We start from the raw sequence: 15,379 nt of genomic DNA on the forward strand, positions 1-15,379 counted from the left end.
GTAGGTCCCTACGCCCTCAATTTTTCCGTTTCCCAGAAATTCATTGGCGTGAAGTTTTCGACTCGTTGTTATCATATTTGTAAGAGGATCTTTGAGATTCATGAGTTATGCGGAATCTGCTATATTACGTGACGCAATGTCTTTACAGATAAACATTATTAAACCATTAAATCTATTTTGAAGAAATCTCATGGCCAGTCACTGTATGGCGTTCTGCCTACTTCCTCAAACCTCATGTATCATTTATGAATTTTTAAGTAAGCTTAAATCTCAAGAATAGTTAGGCATTCTTACCTCCCAGATTTTGCTTTTAGTAGATTATATCAGCCCGATTAGTAACCGTACACTACGCGTTTATCCCGCCAAAGAATGCATTTGTGTCGGATTCCAAGATCAGCTTGCGTACATCCGGCTACAAACAGACCGGCATAATTGTGTCAACTGCCAAGGGATAATCATCTTCCATCAGTCGACTCTATCTGGATGCCAGTCCCCTTATGAATTACTAGCTTTTGCTCGCGGCTTGGCCCGCGTGAAGAAGTTTTCCGGGATATTTTTTTTTTCCACTTACTTGATATGTATCGTTATATTATGACTAAATTACACAAAATCATTATAAATTGTATGTATTTATAAATTGTATTCTATGTATTATTCTGATGTATAACCAATATTACTGTAAAGTTTCATCCAAATCCATTCAGTAGTTTTTTCGTGAAAGAGTAACAAACATCCATACATCCATCCTCACAAACTTTCGCATTTATAATATTAGTAGAATAATATACGCCTTATGACCCCATTACAGCTGGATGCAGAGGTCCGTATAAAAACACTAATAGAATTCAAAAAAGTTGAAACAAAAGCCAGTGACGAACGTTCGTTTAAAATAACTGTGCCAGTATATCAACTAACTATGGCTTCACAAAGGTTGAAGTTAGAAGAATCCGAGAGCTCTTTAAACCTAATGAGAAAGCAGAAGCGGGTCAAAGTAACGTAAACGTGGAACTATAAGTAGGCGACGTCTGGCATAACTGTCCATATTTGCCAAGTTTTAGTTTTCTTTGATATTTTGAAAGTAACTTATCTTGGTTAAAGATTTGTTGACTTCTTTGGTCTTACTCATCATTACGTACTGTAAAGTAACATTTCCATGAAGGACTTTATAGTAGAAGTTACTTTACAGTATGTGACGCAGTTTGGTTAATTTCTGGAAGTTTGATTTTATAAATAATTTTTTTGCTGCTTTGCATGACAAGACGAGCTTGCTGTTCGTCTGACGGTAAGCGATACGACCGCCCATAAACATTATAACACCATCCAACACCTTGAATTACAAAGTATTGTTTGGTATTCCACTGCGCTCGCCATCCTGAGACATGAGATGTTAAGTCTTATTATGTCCAGCAGTTACATGTTGGTGTAATAGAAGCTGACTGTTAGGCAATACCGCAACTATTGTTAGGCAAAATACGTGTATAGATTTCATACGAGAACCATAAACATGAAACAAAGCACCGAATCGTTCGAGTATTTATTTTTTGTACAACCAATGATGTTTTACGTAGATACTTTTTATTAACTGACTTCCTAAAAGGTAGGAAGTTCTCGAATCGTGTTTATATTTTTAATATTAATTTAAAAAGTGAAACAGTCACGCCTTTATTCTCAAAGCGGTAGGCAGAGGTGTAACTAGTGCACATACTTTTCGCCGTGCGTATTCCTTCTGTGGCATGTGGTAGCGGGCAAGCCTATCGCCAAATCAGGCACAAATTCCAATCTCCGGGCTGATACTGAATAGAAAAATCCAATATCCCTTCTCCCGATCTGGCGATAGGACCCAAGACAGTCAAAATTATTATAAAAATATTGGTGATAACCTTTACTATACTTATTTTTATTCAAATAACAGTTATTACTACTGGTCAATCTTTTCAGTTAATCCCAAGGTCCAAGCCAAGCTCATTAAAAAAAAAATCTAAAGAGGTCAACTTAGAATGGTACAATAATCAGGAGCTAAAGAACACTGAATCTGCCACACCTTTGCCGGCGGAGTGAAACATGACTTCTTTTTATTTATTATTCTTTACCCGCGCTCACTAATTAGTTCCATTCAACCGCGCATTCTAGATGTGGGTTTGTTAAAAAAGTCTTTTTATTTCCAACATTCTAAATTATATGGAAAACATTCAGTTTGTATTTATTATTTGTATAATATAAATGTAAATAAAGATAACGAAGCTAGATATGTTCCTATTACTTAATGTAAATACGATAGTTTAAGACGTGCGCAAACGCAGAAGTAAGGCAAACATATGAATTATTGCGATATGTCTCATGTGCTTTAGAGTCCCACTTAATGAGTACCAATGTCCATTTTTACCATCAAGCAACATTGTGCATGCACTGTTATGTTCCTGTTTGAAAAGAATTGTAGCTAGACTATCGCCACTTTTTAAAGAATACTTACACACAATAAAAATATCATATAACCACAAAACTAATAAAGTATGAAACGGGAACATGTTTATTTGCAAAAAATGATCTTACCTCGAAACACAGGTAAGAACCTATTTATCCTCAGTAAATAAAAGGTCTCAGGGGAAATATATTACGGTTAGAAAAATAACATAATTTTTACAGTCTGCCTCCTGGTTGATCTCGTTAAACATCAATCCTCTCGAGAAATGATGTTGATTTGCACACCATCAATCAGTGGGCTGGTCCCAGGGGTATTTCTTCAGGCGTACGTAGGGGGAAAGGGGGGGCGCTTGAGGGTATCTGTTGAATGTGTATGCCTACGTACTGTTTGTTTTATAATATAGCGACCCGCCCCGGCTTCGCACGGGTGCAATATTTATCCACTATTGAATGGATGTTATTATACATATAAACCTTCCTCTTGAATCACTCTATCTATTAAAAAAAAACGCATCAAAATCCGTTGCGTAGTTTTAAAGATTTAAGCACACATAGGAACAGAGAAAGCGACTTTGTTTTATACTATGTAGTGATAAATAAGAACAGTTACAGAACACAAATCAATAGCGCATGCGTACACAACAATATAAATACATTGAAGTATATTCTGTAGACACGAACGTCCATATAAACTATTTGTTCGAAATCTGAACATTGCAACCAAAACGTCCCTGTTATAACCTATTTACTCACTTGAACAACAAATATTTTTACTTATTTACGCTAGTATTTTTATTCAAGTTCTTATATCATGAGTGCCACTCCATACACAACCACAAGCTGTAAATATTGACCATACTAAAGTCAGTTTGAATGGATTGCAGTTCAATTCAGTTGAACACAGTGAATGTTCGGAACGCCAAATCTAGTACGTAGTACATATATATCGATGTATAAATAAGTGTTTTTGTCCTTACTATAACTACGTATAGCATTCGTTAGAAGAAACGTTTGCAAGGATAGAAGAACGTTTTTGATAATTAATATATCTAAAGAACTTATCGATAATTAGCTTGATATTGTGTTTATGGATGGCGATGATTACTTGCAATCAGAAGACTTAATTTATCCGATTACAACAGGCCGCCATAATTGTGTTGACTGCCGAGGGGTAATCATCGCTCGTCCCTATGGACCCTACTCCGCTTACCATCAGGTGCAGAGGCTCAGGTATAAAAAAAAATTTGCTCGTTTTCTCTAGTAAAAATCACGAGGTACTTCCGTGTTTGGGCTGTGTTTAAACATCTTTATAGGTACTAGCTCATCCTAGGTACAAAGTTACTTTCCATACAGGGTCATTTGGACATTACATTAAAAGACATATTTGTTTTTACCTCTGCTAACATTATGCCAAAAAAAATTTTACCAAAAAAACCCAGTTCTAATTATCTTTTTTTATGATTTTGTAGTTTAGCGCGAATATGATGTTTCTTCCAGCAAAGTGTATTTCTGACAGAAAGTGTGGTGTTGTCACTGTGACGAATTATCTTAAAGTAGTAGTAGTGGTATAAGGGCACATAAAATTAAAATTAGTTTTTATTAATATTTATTTTGTCCGAACATTACACATTTTTATGTATCGAATAACTTATTTATAGTTTTATTTTCAAGGGCTTTATTTAATAACGCTATATCAAAATGATCCTATATAATAACACGTAAGAAACAACCAGACCACCATTATCAAGGCCTATATTCAAAATAACCAAAGTCATAACTATCATCATCTCACTCTTAAACCAACATTAAGACAGTTTACGTTAATTTATCTAAACCCAAGCATTACCGTAGACCGTAATGTTGAGCACACTTAGTTCTGACCTTGGGGGTCACTCGACACAATCGGGGCCGGCCGCAGAGGCAATTAATCACTTTCAACCGCAATGTAAGTCTTTGTATGGGACAATGCGAAAGCGTAAAATATAACCTGTCACACGCCTACTGGTCCGTTTCCTTCGCTTTCATGTTGAATCACATAACGTTTAGTGTTACTTTGATGTTATTTTTGTTAAAGCTTTTTATTGACGGAAGGTAAAACTAAATCGTCAAAGTGTACGAGGTCTTGCGGAATGGAATTTTGTTTTGATTTTATAACGATTTGAATCTACGTTGATGGTGAAAATTAATTAAATTATAAACTTTTTTATTTTAGTTTTCTTTCACATACACCTCAATTTTCTTAAAATTTTTATTCGTCTAAGTGTTAAATTACTAGTGCTGTTAGATTTTATAGTGTCTAAGATGCAATCACTCCACTGGTCATCTATATCTTCTATACTTATAATAAATCTGTAGAGAGGTCAATTCTGTACATGAAATATATTTCCAAAATAACTATCGGGGGGTGATTAGGGATCGATACTGATGCCAAAAATACAATTAGTTAAATTTTTGTCTGTCTGTATAACCGTTATAGAAACAAAAACTATTCAACGAATTTTAACGAAACTTGGTACAATTATTTTTCATACTCCTGAGCTGGTTATAGTATACTTTTCATCACGCTACAATGAATAGGAGCAGAGCAGTGAAGGGAAATGTTGGGAAAACGGGAGAAGTTCCTCCATTTTTAAGCTTCCGTCGCGTGTGCAACCTTAATGGTTAAAGCTACACAGAAATCATGTATCACGGAAATGACCGGACAATCGGACCACCTGCATACTACCATACATTAAAAAAACATCCCGAAAAATTGAGCACCTCCTCCATTTTTGAAGTCCGAAATCCACGCGGGCGAAGCTGCGGGCGGAAGCTAGTCACTTATAAAATGCTATTACAGATTAAGCTGTCATATGTTTGCAAAAACAATACTACAAGTAAACACGGTTGACAACATTGCAAGTGAAACCTGGAAATTTAAGCGCCGAAAAGTCTTTTTCCCTTTCATACTGCACGTGTAAAAACGTAGTTCGGTGGTTCCCGACACGTTTCCATTGTTGGCAAATGGGACGAGGGTGGGAGCGGCAAGGGAGGGGGGTGACCCAAAAACCACCTGCGCTACGACAAAGTGTGCTGTTTTCTTGAATTGTATGACATTTCAGCGTGTGATTATTCGTCTATTAATTTTGGGAGCGTGGAAGCTTATACGAACTACCAAAAAATATTGTGGTTCTTACGTGACGTCTGCGATATAGCTGAACTTAGTTCATGTATTTTTTTGTCATCGTTCTTCTCTCTAACAAGTTCTATTGTCAATGTATCATCAGAAAATTAAAAGAAATGTTCTCTGTATTGTTTTCTGGCTGATCAAAATGAGCATTTGGAATTTATAAGTTCAATTCAGAGTTTTGTCCAAATGTAATGTGGGCCAACTTATCATTATTTCTACAAATCGCTAGAATTTTGCCGGCCTTCTACTGGACGTACGCGATCAATATTGGCGTAACACGACTCGGTCTAGTTTACTAAAATCTATGAACACGTGTAAAATATTTGAACAAAAGAAAACAATTCTCAGAAGGGCGTTTAGCAATGAATGCGGGAGAGGGCCATAAAATAAAGACGGCTGGATAAGAGCCGCACATCCTCGCTAGGGTTGCCAGTACCGTGATAATAACTTGTAATTTATACGTATATTGCGGCAGCCATTTTTGTTTTGTCGATAAAAGTATTTTTTCGTGAACTGTAAAAGTAAAACTAAAAGATCGAACAGTTACTATAGCTCACAAGTCAAATAAAACACGTAAGAGTTACCACTACACCAAAGTCAAAATGTTGGCAAAATAATACATTTCAGTGTAACTGTCAATGAATAAATTGGCTATAAGACGAAGAGACTTATGCTAAAGATACTCTTCTAAAAATTAAGTTATAGTCAAACGTGGCGCTTAACACTTGAAATTACAGTCTATGTTTATTTATACCTATCTTTATAATATTTATAAGACTTATAAAATAAAAAAAAGAATACTAATAAAAATGGCGGTTTTGTCACTCCTGACAATCACTTATAGCCAACCGTCAGGCGGATATAAGAAAAAAAAACGAAAAATATGGGGCAGCATAAGGTGTACGAAATATATATTGAACTATATTATGTAGATACATACAAACATAATATATATTATGTAAACAGTCCAGCGTTGCCTCGCTTCTAAGCTGGGAGGAATCTCGAGTCTATCTACGTAGGTATCACAACATCGTATATTTCTGCGGCTGAGCAGCAGTGTTCACTGTTAAAATACATAATACATGTGCTAGTGTAGGTTACTACAAAGGTTTATAGGATAAGTTTAAGGTTTGACTATACAACTTGCTATTCGAGATTACATTGTAATCGCTTGGTTTCTTATTCAGCTGTATTAAAATAACGTTTACAAAATAACATCATCCACGCGCATATATAAAATGTTATCGGCCCCTACAATATGTTATAAGCGACAAAGGTTTTCAAGTTCCAGAATGGGTTTTAGCGTACATGTTATTCGATAGGCATTTCTTCAATTCTTTTTTTTATTGCTTTGAGTGATGAGACAAGCTTGCCGTTCGCCTGATGGTAAGCGATACGACTGCCCATAAACAGAAACACCATCCGAAACCTAAAAGTGATGTTTGATATTCCTCTGCGTTCGTCATCCTAACACATGAGATGTTAGGTCTTATTATGTCCAGTAGTTACACTGGCTACAATATTTTTCTTACAATAATGGTTTTTAGTGCTCTGAATATCTTATTTTCTATATTGCTATCGATCAACAAATATAAATATGCAGCGTACTCCGAAATACTGTTTTAAACCAGCCGACAAAAATTGTAATATTGTTGTGAGACAACCCTAATCCGATCATTTTTCCCGTTCCGCGTTAGCTGCGATGTATGGCCGCGATAAAGTTGTTCAGTTTGAGTGACATAGCTTTGTGTTAGCTCATTTATATGAAGATTACGAAAATGTAAAGTTTTCATCAATCTATAATATACATGGGCGCCGGGAGGGGGGTGCAAATAGGTGCAAGTTCACCCTCTAGAAATAAAACATAAAAAATATAAGTCCCTGAATAAATCTGCAATGGGAAATATCGATCATAGAGGTTTTTTTTAACGCATTTACAATAATTAAAAATACCAGCGCTATTTGAATTTGAAAAACATAACATTGTTAAAGATATTATGTAGTAAGTATAGTACGTAGGTGTAGATGCACCGCCCTAAAACTAATCTTGGCGGCACCCATGCCATTATATAAAGCTGAAGATTTTGTTTGCATCCACTAATCTCAGGAACTACTAAACCGATGTTTATTTTTTTCACTAATAGGAAGCTACATTACTCATGAGTAGGAATAGGAATGAATAGGCCTTTATCCCGGTAAAACTTCTTCACTCCGGCGGAACCACGGGCAAAAGCTCATTACTAAAATAAAAACAATCTTTATTTGTTGATACATTTATAAGAATTGAACCAGAATATTAAAATAATGTTACTTATATACATAAATAAAATAGTGCTATGTAGAAAGCCGCTGTGGCGTAGGCCTCTACTAAAACTTTCCAAACATCTCTTTGTTTTACTTATCCAAAGAAATCCACATCTAAGCCTGAAAATGTCTCTCCATCTCTTTCTAGCTCTGCCTTTTCTCTTTTTTCTGTCTCTTGTTACCCATTATGTTAACGTTTTGTCCAGCTGAACATCCATATAAAAAATTAAAGAGGTTTATATATCTTTCATAAATCAAAAATTAAACTTGATAAACGACGACTGACAAAAGAATGTCCTTGGCATTAAGTTTGCCTGTATACCATGTGTGTAGTGTTTTAGGAAATAAATAGGATTTAGAAAAGACCGACTGGCTTTTTTTTGTTATAATTTTCATATCTATATTATCTAAATAATGTTAAGTAACGCGAAGAAAAAATTTGACGGTCGTTTAATTTTATCGAGCTGCGTGACTCATTGAAGTTGGCAAATGTTAGAGAGAATTTTAATGTTAGCTATCGGGCTATATTCTCTACATATCCGGTTCTAACAGGCCGGCATAATTGTTTCGACTATCGAAGGCTAACCATCTCCCGTCAGTCAGCACAGCGATGGGGTCACATAGCCGTGCACGCATTCAAAAGAATCCGGTAGAAAATGTACTGGGGGTAGCTTAGGAGAATTAACTTACACATACGCAGTTTAAACCATAAGGGTTATTATTCCTTGAATTTATAACTACTCCCCGCTGTCGTCACAAACGACAAAAACATTACGCGAACTTGCGTAAAAAGTTACGACTTATAAAAACTTGACCCACATAACTTTTTATAAGAAAATAGCATTTTGTATCGTCGAAGATTGAGTCGGTCGGTGTCTGGCAAATCGATGGATCTCGCAACCCAATTTGCCGCAAGGGGCTTTCGTTTGCGGTCCGCAGACCTCTCGCCTCTTCGGAGTTTCCAGTCGTTGTTAAAATAAGCCTTATTTTATTTTGTTATGAGATTTAAAAAGTGTAGTGATACATTGATGCGTGAATGTAGTAGTGTACTAAAAGTCTTAAGCAAATGCGGCAATTGAGTATTTTGATTCGATAAAAACGTACGTTATGCTGGTTTGCAGTGTATTCTCTAGGTATATAACTTTAAACCACTTATCATATCGCGGAAGAAAACAAGCAAGAGGAATGGTAGGGCTACAGCATGCGCTCTGCCTTTCATATTGGAGATAACCATTATGAAACGACATACTATGAATCACATACTGTGATTCGGTATGAGATTATAGTGATAAAATTAACTTTAGTTTGACGATAATAAATTTAATGAAATTAAACAAAAAAATTGTAAACTGTTTATAATTTTAGTTATTAATGTCATCCATAAAAATCCAAAATACAACTTACAAAAAAAAAAAATTCATTTTAAAATTCTTCCCAGCGTTTGAGTAAGCAGCCATGGATTTGATTAGTAGCGACTCCGCGCACTGTAATAGTTTATCGCGCAAGGCTTTTTAGCCTCAACTCGTCGAGGCTTAAGCCACTCGTAAGAACACTTTAATGAGATGTAGTATGAAAGTAAGAAGTCTTGGCTTGTTTATTTCGCCTCGAGCTAGCGGCAGTTGTGCCCTACATTCCGTTATGAATGAAGATATAGTTTTAAAGAGGTTGTCATATTATGAAAATAATGTGATTTGACATTTATTTTATTTCCACATTTTGTGCGCTAGAACCACACTGAGTTTTGTGTGTAACATGCTGCTTAAGCAATCAGAAATGAGGTGAAGAAAAACATAGGCTAATGGATTAGCAAGCTAAAGTAGCAGTGAGCAGGGCCCATACTTCGCAGAAATGATGGTAGATGGAGCAACAAGTTCTCGAATGGAGACCACGTTCCCGCAAGCGCAGTGTTGGATAGACACCTCGATTAAGGTCGCAAAAACATACTATGTACGCAAGTCTTAGACACATCCATCTGGAAATCTTAGGGGACGCTATTCAGAGTAGACTTCATGTTGATGCGGCATGACAAAGTCTGTCACACGAGGTGAATAGACAGATGAGGGTCGCAAAAACATTTGGACGCAGGCCGCTTTAGACAGATCCATCTGGAAATCTTTATGGGAGACAAATTTAAGTAGACTTCATGATGATGAGACTTAACCCAGTCGGTGGCAATATTGTACAGAAAACTGGTGGAATCACGCAACTTATTTACACGTTTTATCATACGATTAGACGCCGTGCAGACGCTATCTCCTTGATAGACTACACACAAAAGCGCAGTAACTAGGTTGCAGTTTCTGTTTTCATACGATCACTATGAAATCAAATGATTTCAAATAAGTTGCTAAAACATCGTTATTAACACAAAAAATATAAATTTAGTAATAGAACTACACAAAATTCTATCAAAAATACCTGCTTTATACGCAGAATATTATTTCTCTTAATTATTATTTAGAAAAATAATCCCTAAAACGATTACAAATAACATCCAGCACTATCTATCTTATTTAATTAAAAAAGTATTTACTTATAGCCTGAAAACGAAAATAAAAAACCCCGTCATATTGTTTTAAAATATAAAACTATTTCTTGCACTAACAATATTAATTTTAAACGAAAAATCAAAAGTGGCGTCCGCAAACCAGGTTATATTTACCGCGATAAAACTATTTCCATATTTGCAAAGAACCGAAGAACGAGCCCCGGCATCTGTCACGACGAGAAATAGCTAATTCCGAAACGGATTAAGTAGTTGGTCTACTATTGACAGCAGAATAGCGGCCATAAATAAACGTTCTTCAATGAAGACCGCTATTTTCCATTGATGCCAGGCAAATATTTTGCCTAGCCGCTGTTATTTTGAACGAAACTGATACGAATGAAATCACAGTATAAATTATGACTTGATTAAGGTCACAGGAATACGCTAGATGCAGGCCGCTTACGACAGGTCCATCTGGAAATCTTTAGGGGAGGCCTATGTTCAGTAGGAGACTTTATGTAGCTACATAAAGTCTCCTGATCATAATCATCATCAGCTGATCTCCATCAGCTGATGATGATTATGAAGGCTATACATGATCAAACCGCGGCATGCTTTGCAAATAACCTGCCATCTATTGTACTACAAGCTTTAAAAGAAACACGCGCGAACCCTTGAGCGAACCATGCCATCCCGACGGGTAACTCGCGTTTAGTCGATTCTCCTTTTTAATTTATTCATTTACTCTCTGCTTGTTTTAAATGACTTCACTTCAAGAATCTCACTAAAACTAAAGAATATTTTAACAAGATTGGTTGAGTTTGTTTTTTACAATTGAATGACACGAGCATACCGCTTGCATGATGGTAAGTGATACGTTAGCCCATAAATTATAATAGCAATAACATACAGAACATTGAATTAGTAAGTACTGCGTGAAACTCCATTGCACTCTTCACCTTGAACCGTTAGTTATTAAATTCATAATGCCCAGTAATTACGCTGACTACAATGTACTTCTAACCGGAAAACAACAGTGCGTGCACACTGCTGCTTGTCAACATAAATAGACATTACGGTGTTATCTACCAAGACGGCCCCGCGCATCCGAGAGACCTCTAGTAGTATTCGCTTCAATCCCACTTTGAACTTTATAACACCGCATTCGAAATTAAAAAGGAAAAAATAAACTAAATTAGCGCTTCATTATTCAGTTTCAAGCATTTTAAAGTTTTTTCTGCTTCCCTTGAGCAGAATTAGCTAGAAACTTTAAGACTGACTTTAACAAACGGCTCTCGCCAGATGTGAGAGTAATAAATACTTGTTTTAGAAACTGTATTATGCAATTTATAAGCAGAATTACTTGAGTAAGCAAAATCCTATTTATATTAGTCAGTTTTCGAGTAGATGCTTTTATCTGCTGGCGATAGGACGTATTTTATATTCGCCTGGATAGCGACCACCGTACACAAGGTGTTAAAACCCGCCATAGTGGCCCACGTAAGTGTGTCGCGTTCCAGGATCAGCCTGTGTATATTCGGTTCCAAAAGGCCGTCATAATTGTGTCGACTACAGAGGGATACTCATCTCTCGCCAGTCGACACTCCATTGGACCCCTCTCCACTAACCATCAGGTGCAGAAGGGTGAATTTACCATGATCGTATAAAAAAATAATTTTTAAAGAGTCTTGCAGTTAGTGTAATCACTAGCCCCCTTATTCATAAACGTTTTTTATCTAAGGACGGAGTAAAGCTGTGATAACAAGTCTGTTTTTCAGTGCCCAACGGCACTAAGAAACAGACATAGGGCCTTTGTGATTGGCTAATATTGTTGTATCTCAATATTAGCCAATCACAACGGCCCTATGTCTACGCACTGCGAGGGCTGTCATGCCGTCAGCACTGAGAAACAGACTTGTTATCACAGCTTTACTCCGTCCTTAGATAAAAAACGTCTATGAATAAGGGGGTAGGTCTATGAGGCAACATTGAACAGCCATGTGTGGTAGTTTAGAGGCGCAATGCAGCACCATACCGTAACTATTACATACTACGATGTATCGCAAGAAACGAAGGGGTTCTTAATTCTTATGCCTTTTTTTATGTCTTTACACCGAGTACTCTAAGATTTTTGGTCCGATTTCCATGATCCCTTTTTTTATTTATTAAAGTAAGTTCGCGAAATGGTCTCACTTCAACATGTTTTTGTTTTGGGTTCATTTCTATTACATTAAGTGAGTTTTTTTTTAATTCATGATCACAATTGTAGATGTTTCTGGTAAGTTTTCGCCTTTGTTTTCGTGATAATAAGGTGTTACATATAAAATACCTTCTTACAGTAAAATAGCTAAGTTAACGTCTATTCTATCTTACACTTAAAAATAATGAGCCAAAGATACCATTTCATCACATAGAGTAGTTGAGTACTATTTTTTTAAATATTATTTAATTATCAAAACAGTATTTTATCCAAAATTTATCGGGAAAAGAATTTTCAAAATCCACGCAATAATAAATAAGTTATAAAGCTTTGAAATTTGGTGGAAAGGGATGCTATCAAATTATAGTAATATTGAAACGTACGTCACCCTGTGCCACCGGCAAAAACGCTGCATGAGTGAGAAAAGGACAGCGATAACCCCACCACGCCCCCTTTTGCTCACAACAATATTTCAAATATGAATAACTGCTTTATTTATCAACCAATTTTGATGCTGATTTCACAGAAGAATTTATTTTTAATATTATTTTGTTACATATAAAATAATAAACTAAATTAAACATAGGAAACTATCCAATTCAATCTTTTAAGACAAAGCGTAGTACGTTCCGAAATCGAGTCGATAACTGGCTTCAGAGCTCCAGACGTTCCACCGAAATGGCACGAATACCTTCGAACAATGATGTAATTTCCTCCTGAACTCCACATTACAGTTTATGTTTGAGGATATAAGGTCGAAGTTACGATGGCAGCGCGCCGACCCCCAATTGAAACGATTCGACGACACTCGAAACTTTCCGAATTAGGTCGATGTGAAATTTAAAAAATATCCGAGCATGCTTCAATGGATATTCGAATCTATTTTCCTTAAGGATGAATATTATTGATTAATGTATTATGATTCAAAAAAAACATAAAACCATTCTTCAATAAAATTATAAGCGAAGGTCAAAGTTGTATATGTTTGTCGTTTTTTATTTAAGTAATACATACATACATACATAACATCACGCATTTTATCCCCGAAGGGGTATGCAGAGGTGCAACTAGGGCACCCACTTTTCGCCAAGTATGTTCCGTCCCATGTATGATAGGGGGCGAGCCTAACGCCATGTCGGGCACAAATTCCAAACTCCGGGCTGATACTGAGCAGAAAAACCCAAATATCACTTTGCCCGACCCGGGATTCGAACCCAGGACCTCAGAGTGCTATTGTACCGGACATGCAATACAACTACGCCACCGAGGCAGTTATTTAAGTAATGGATTAACATAACTAACCTCTAGTTGACTGTCTTTCGATCAACATGTTTCTTGATAGACCGACATGATTTTTTGCCGGAACAATATGATTTTTACCTTAAAATAACTTATTGATCATAACTTGATATGCTTTACGTCCGAATAAAATACATCCTGTGCGTAATTTAGTAAATCTGAAAATAACTTTCATCAAGTCGAAAGCACGAGCAAGTTAATTATATTTGGCCAAACATTTTCCATTCCAATTGCAAACATTCCACAAACTTGAAGCAACAACTATACAAATTAATTAAACTACAAAAAAGGAGTGAATGGCTCAAGTTTTGCTCGAATACTTGGCTTTTAATGAGGAGAGGAATAAGACAGCGTCGGTTTGAATAATTGTTTCAGGAAGCAACATCTCTTCTTTGTTAGTGGATACAATGAACGAAATTGAGATAATTGAGAGGAGTTTCATTATTGCGGAATGATGAGATGAGTACATTGCTCGCCTGATGGTAGGCTTCTGTCCAAAAACTGTTACTATGATCTAGAATAAAGTACCGTATATAGCAATGCTGTGTTACATGCATGGCAAAGTGATCTAATAGAATGTCGACTGACGAGAAATGATTACCCCTGGGTAGTCGACACAATTAAAAATAAAATAAAAAAAATAAAATACTTTATTTATCACGTAGGCGAACAAAGTTGCACTTATGATACGTCAAAACAAAGAATAAGAATAATTATTATTTCTATACAACTATTAAAATTACTTATATAACTATGGAGATTTTAAATTAGGGATAAAGTTTATACAACAGACAAGGTACAAACCGAAGTAACCAGCTCGGACTGGCAAGTAGGGGGAAATTATGCCGGCCTGTTGGAATCAGATATACACAGGCCGATCCCGGAACGCGACGTACTTACGTGGGCCACTATGGCGGATTTTAACACCGTCTGTACAGTGATTTAAAATATATCCTACCACCATATTATAAAAGTAGTTTTAAGAAGAATAAATTGCGTTACATTGATGTTTGTTAATGTCAGTAAAAAAAAATCTGCGCTCCGCTCTGCCATAAATGCGCCAGACCATACGTTACGCGCTTGTTATGCACTTGCAAAACTACCTATGGCATAAAGAATAAGGCTCTTAATTCTTAAATACTTATATACGCACAATACAGTAACTCTATCCAAAATTTATTTCAGTAGAAACTTTCCCCATAACCTCTTAAACGTTAAATAGTTTGCTAGAATCCGCAATTACCCAAAAGTTCCCTTCGAAGGTGAAACTGGAATTAATGATACATATCTAAGATGTCCCAAAGGACTCATGACTTAAGTGTGAGTCGTGCAACTAACAATTTCAGCAGAACTTTAATACTTCAAAAATGGTGGGGGACCAGGTTGGATATTTAAATAATTTTGGCTCCAGAAAATTAAGGATAACCTTCTTCTAAAGGCATAGGAAAGTTATGGAAGGAGATTCTTTAAGAAATTCGAAATATCATTTACCAAAAAA

This window comes from Manduca sexta, chromosome 16 (assembly GCF_014839805.1).
Source record: "Manduca sexta isolate Smith_Timp_Sample1 chromosome 16, JHU_Msex_v1.0, whole genome shotgun sequence".
In the NCBI taxonomy this organism is placed as follows: Eukaryota; Metazoa; Arthropoda; class Insecta; order Lepidoptera; family Sphingidae; genus Manduca; species Manduca sexta.